This window comes from Euleptes europaea, unplaced genomic scaffold (genome assembly GCF_029931775.1).
Source record: "Euleptes europaea isolate rEulEur1 unplaced genomic scaffold, rEulEur1.hap1 scaffold_157, whole genome shotgun sequence".
NCBI classification, from domain to species: Eukaryota; Metazoa; Chordata; class Lepidosauria; order Squamata; family Sphaerodactylidae; genus Euleptes; species Euleptes europaea.
The window spans coordinates 32,501-37,500 of NW_026612113.1; positions in this window are offsets into that span (position 1 = coordinate 32,501).

Genomic DNA, 5,000 nt, shown 5'->3' on the forward strand with positions numbered 1-5,000 from the left:
CTGCCCTGAGATCATGGACAAGCCCCCCCCCCCCCCGTGTAGTTTTGGGCTGCTTCATCACCGTTCTCACGATCGTGGCGACTCCACGAGATGAGATCTTTCTTGCAAGGAGCCCCCCAGGCCGAGGGAGGCGGAGGGTTAGGCTGCGGCCGGTCGAAGGGGGATCGAGTGCTTCTTTCCCTCCCTGGACTGCACGTCAATCTCTGGCTTTTTTCTTTCTTTGTTTTTCTCTTCTTTATATCTTAAGGGGTACAGGAAAGGAAAAAGGGAAAGGGATAGCTGTTAACATTATAAAAACAAAGCAGTATTGTAAAATGATTTCTGAATAAAATAAAGTTACAAAATGACTTTAGTTTGAAGTTTTTGGTTCATAATATCTCTTATATTTTAAAAATTCTTATTCTTGTTTAACAATTATTTGGGGTAAAAAGTATACAGCAGAATCCTACAATATTTTAGCATATATTAGTCATGTTAGTTGCATTTCATATATGTATAAAAAGAAGCCCACTTTTCCTGAAATTGGTCGGTAGATTCACTGAGTTTGGGATTTAATTCATCAGTCATTTTAGCCATTGCTGCATATTCCAGGAGTTTTTCTCTCCAATCATCAATTTCAGGTATGTGGGTTTGTTTCCATGTTCTTGCTAGGATTATTCTGGCAGCTGTTGTAGCATACTTAAAAACGTCATGCAGTTTTTGAGGTAAATCTAACGGTACTATACTGAGTAGGTAAAATTTTGGGTCGAATATAAACTTCATATCTAACATCAATTGTAGTTCACGATGAACTTTTTTTCCAGTAGAGTTGTCGCTTTGGACACGTCCACCAAACATGAAAATAAGAACCGTCTGATTCTTGACATTTCCAACATGCGCCTTTTTCCCCTGGAGTTGTCATTTGAGAAGGCCTATTGGGAGTCAGGTACCATCTGTAGAAGGTCTTGTACCAATTTTCTTTAACTTCTTGGGAAACAGTATATTTCAATTCGGAGGAGCAAAGTTTTTCCCATGAGTGAGTCCATCTTGATCATTTCTCCAAGATTTTGCATCCACTTTATCATGTTTGTTTTCACTTGTTCTTCTTCTGTATCGTATTTCAGGAGAAGTTTATCTATTTTTCCTAATATGTGTGAATCATTTTTAGATATTAACTGCTCAAATTCAGTTAGTTCACGGAATGGTTGTGGATATGAGCAGTCTTTTTGCAGATTGGATCTCAATTGTCAAAAAGTTAACCAATTCAACTTTTGAAATTTTTCTTGAAGTTTGATCATATCCTTGATTTCACCCGTAGACTCTATCATGTCGTTGTAGGTGAAACGAACACCCGGTTTTAGTTTAACGTTATCACGATAAGCTTCAGTTGGTGACATTACAGATGGTGGAGAAGGACTTATTCTCTTTTTATATCTTTTCCAAATTTTCAATAACACTGTTTTGACATCGCAATCTTCTTGTACTTTATCTTTTTGGCTTTTTGAATTGGGGTCCCACAATCTCTGGCTTTTGTCTTCTGGGTTTCTGGTTTTTTTCCTGTGGTTATTCTGTCTCTCACAGCGACGACGCACCCACCGTTAAAACTAAGGACGGGTCCTTTCTTCGTCAGAGGGCAAAGGGGCGAATTCAGCAGGGGATCAAATGCTTTCCCCCCTCACCGTACCTCGCTATCCATACACGTGCGTCCGAAAGGATTGCCGGCGCGGACCCCGAGACACGAAAAGCCGCCGAGAGGGTGATTTCAAAACGTCGGCATAAATAGAAGTCTCGGATGGCTCAACCGTGGCGTTCGGCCCGTGGCCGCCTAGTCCTCGGGGCTCGCCGACCGAACCGGGCCACTTTAAGAGTTAGCTCCGTGTCCTTCTCTGCGAGCCTGTTAGAGAGACGGCTTGCTCTGGATCTCCCTGGTACGGCCCCAAGTGAATGGCCGGGAAGGGAGGGGAAAACCACTACAAGGGGGCTGAAAAAGGGCACCGAGTCCAGGAGCACCTTAAAGACTAACAAACGTATTTTCCGGTAGGGTATGAGCTTTCGTGAGCCACGGCTCACTTCTTCAGATACAGCTAGAATGTGAATCCACCGGTCTTTAAGTAGAGGACCAGTATGTCTATGTGAATAGCGGGCTTGATGGGATGAGGTGTGATATGCAGAAGAGTCTGTGACGTCCAGGGGAGAGATGGGTGTGGAGAAATCAGCATTGGTAATGGGCCATGAACGCAAGGTCTTTATTCAGCCCAGGTCAACGCGTTGCCTTTCGTTTGAAGATCCACAGTGATTCAGCAGTTTCTCTTTCCAATCTCCCCTTAAAATTCCTTTGTAAGAGAACCGCTGCTCTTAAATCTGCAACAGAATGTCCCGGAAGGTTGAAACGCTCACCCACTGGCTTTTGAATATCGTGGTTTCTGATGTCAGACTTCTGTCCATTTAGTCTTTGTCTGAGAGACTGACCTGTTTTGTCCAAAGTAGATTGTGGAAGGGCGTTGCTGGCGTGTGATGGCATAAATCCCATTAGAAGATGAGCAGGAATATGAACCTGAGATAGTATGGCTGACATTGGCGGGTCCAGAGATGGTGTTCCTGGAATCTATATGAGGGCAAAGTGGGCACCTCGGTTTGTGGCAGGCCTTGGTGCCAGAGTCCATGTTCTTGTGAAGTAGTTCATCATCATGGGTGAGAAGTTGTTTTAGGTTAGCCGGCTGCCTGCAAGCAAGAAAGGGACACGCGCGCGCGCGCACCCCCCCCACCCCCCCCCCCCACCCCAGTGCTTCAGCGAGGGAAGTGTCACAATCCAGCATGGGTTGCAGGTCCTTAATGATACGTTGGACTGGTTTTAGTTGGGAGCTATAAGTGACAACCAGAGGTGCCCCGTTGCCGTTCTCTCTGGGCTTAGCTTGTAGTAAGTTGTGCCTGGGTATCATTCTGGCCTTCTCGATCGTCTTTCGCACCATATCCGCCGGATATTGTAGTTGCGAAAATGTTTGCTGTAGGTCTCTCGAGCGTGTGTCTCTGTCTGAAGGATTGGAGCAGATGCGACTATAGCGTAGGGCTTGGCTATAGACAATGGAATGTCTGATAGGGTCGGGGTGGTGGCTGGACGCGTGTAGATACGTTTGCCGATCTGTCGGTTTCCGGTACAATGTGGTGCTTGTGTGCCCCCCGTGGATCCGTACCGTGGTGTCTAGGGAGTCGATTTCTCGTTCGGAATAATTCACAGTTCGATTGATGGTGGGGTGGAAGTCGCTGAAAGCCTGGTGAAATCTTTCAAGGGCTTCTTTGCCATGACAAAGAAAATGTCATCCATGAATCTCAAGTCAAGGAGAGGTGCCAGTGGGTATGAGTTCAGAAAAGGCCGTTCTAGACCTGCCATGAAAATGTTGGCCTATTGTGGAGCCGTGCGAGTGCCCATGGCAGTGGGTGAAGACAGGGATGCCCGTTAAGCCCGCTCCTTTATGTAATTTCTCTCGAGCCGCCGCTTCGACGAATTCAAGAAGATCAGGTCATCGAAGGGGTTCGGGTAGGAAATGACACCCTAAAAACCGTAGCCCACGCAGGTGACCCTTATGTAGCGGGTAGAGATCCTGAGGAGTCGAAGGAGGTCAAAGGTCATTTGAAGAGGCATGAAAGAAGAATTAATAGGGAGGAATTTGCAAGCGTTAATATGGAAAAGTCAAAGCCTATTGATGCAAGCGATGAGCACAAAGGAATCGATATTAGCGGTTCACAGGACGGGCTGGGAAGCACAAAGGAGGTTCGGGAGGGACATTTGAAAGGGACGGTCAAACGTTTGGGAATACGGTTTGGGCCAGGCAAGAACTAGCGGCGCCAAAACTGAGAGGCGTGGTTACGAAGAGAAAAAAGGAACGTCGTGGGGAAATTTTCATCGGCGCTTGTTTCAGAGAGTGAAATGTGTCAATGCGTGCTTCGTGGCAGCTGGAAATTTTCCAGCTCAAGTTTATCCTCCTCCGGAAGGTCCGATGGCACAAGGGATGCGTGAACTCACACGGCTCACGGCAGGGACGAACAAGTCCCCTTTAACGGGAGCTGAGTTTTACCGGACGATAGAGGACGGAGGTTTCGGTTGACCGGAAATAGAGACCCTCTTTTTAAGCCGGTTCTTAAGATCTAATTTTGCAAATCGTCACATCGGAGAAATGAAATGGGTATTTTTTTTGTTCCTCCCCCCCCCCCCACCCCCCAAAAAGCATCTTGGGAGGAGGAGGCTTGGATGCGGAATCGGATGGGACAGTCACGTTTTGGAAAGAACGCCACAAAACGTCATGGGACTGTCAGATCACCGACGAGTTATTAATTAACCGTACGAGCAATTAAAAGATCAAGGAAACGGGCACGGGAAAAGGAGGGACCAAAGCTTGGTGCGAACAAGTAATCCGACAGAATCCTGGAGGACCGTATGAAGCAGCGCTCGCTAAAAAGGAGAGGGGGGGGGTCGTCTAGATAGCCGGAGGCCAGGTCGACCCAAAGGAAGCCTGCCCCACCCAACAGCCGTCTCCTACGCTCTTGCTGTGCCTTGGCCTCGGCCAGACGAGTCCCATTGTGAGGCCATGTCAACCCACTGGCTTTCTTGGCGGTAGGCCTGGACTCCGAGGACGGGGGGGGGGGGGGAGAAAGTCCCCCTTCAGAGGCCAGGTGTAGCGGTTGGCCTCCGTAGCCTCCGGAGGCCAGGTCATCCGCCAAGAAAACCAATGGGTAGACCTGACCTCCCAATGGGACTCAGCCGGCGGGCAGGTCGACCGGTAGGCTTTTGTGGAGGTAGAGGAGGACTCCGGTGGATGAGGGGGAAATGGCAGGGACTTACCCTTTCATTTTTATCCATAAATAAGATCACTATTACGTACGATATCAAGTTTCATTCGGTGTACCTTTCGTTTTATCCAGTCAATAAACAGCGTACCTACCCTACCCATTGCTTTTCTTGGCGGATGACCTGGCCTCCGGAGGCTACGGAGGCCAACCGGTACACCTGGCCTCTGAAGGGGGAC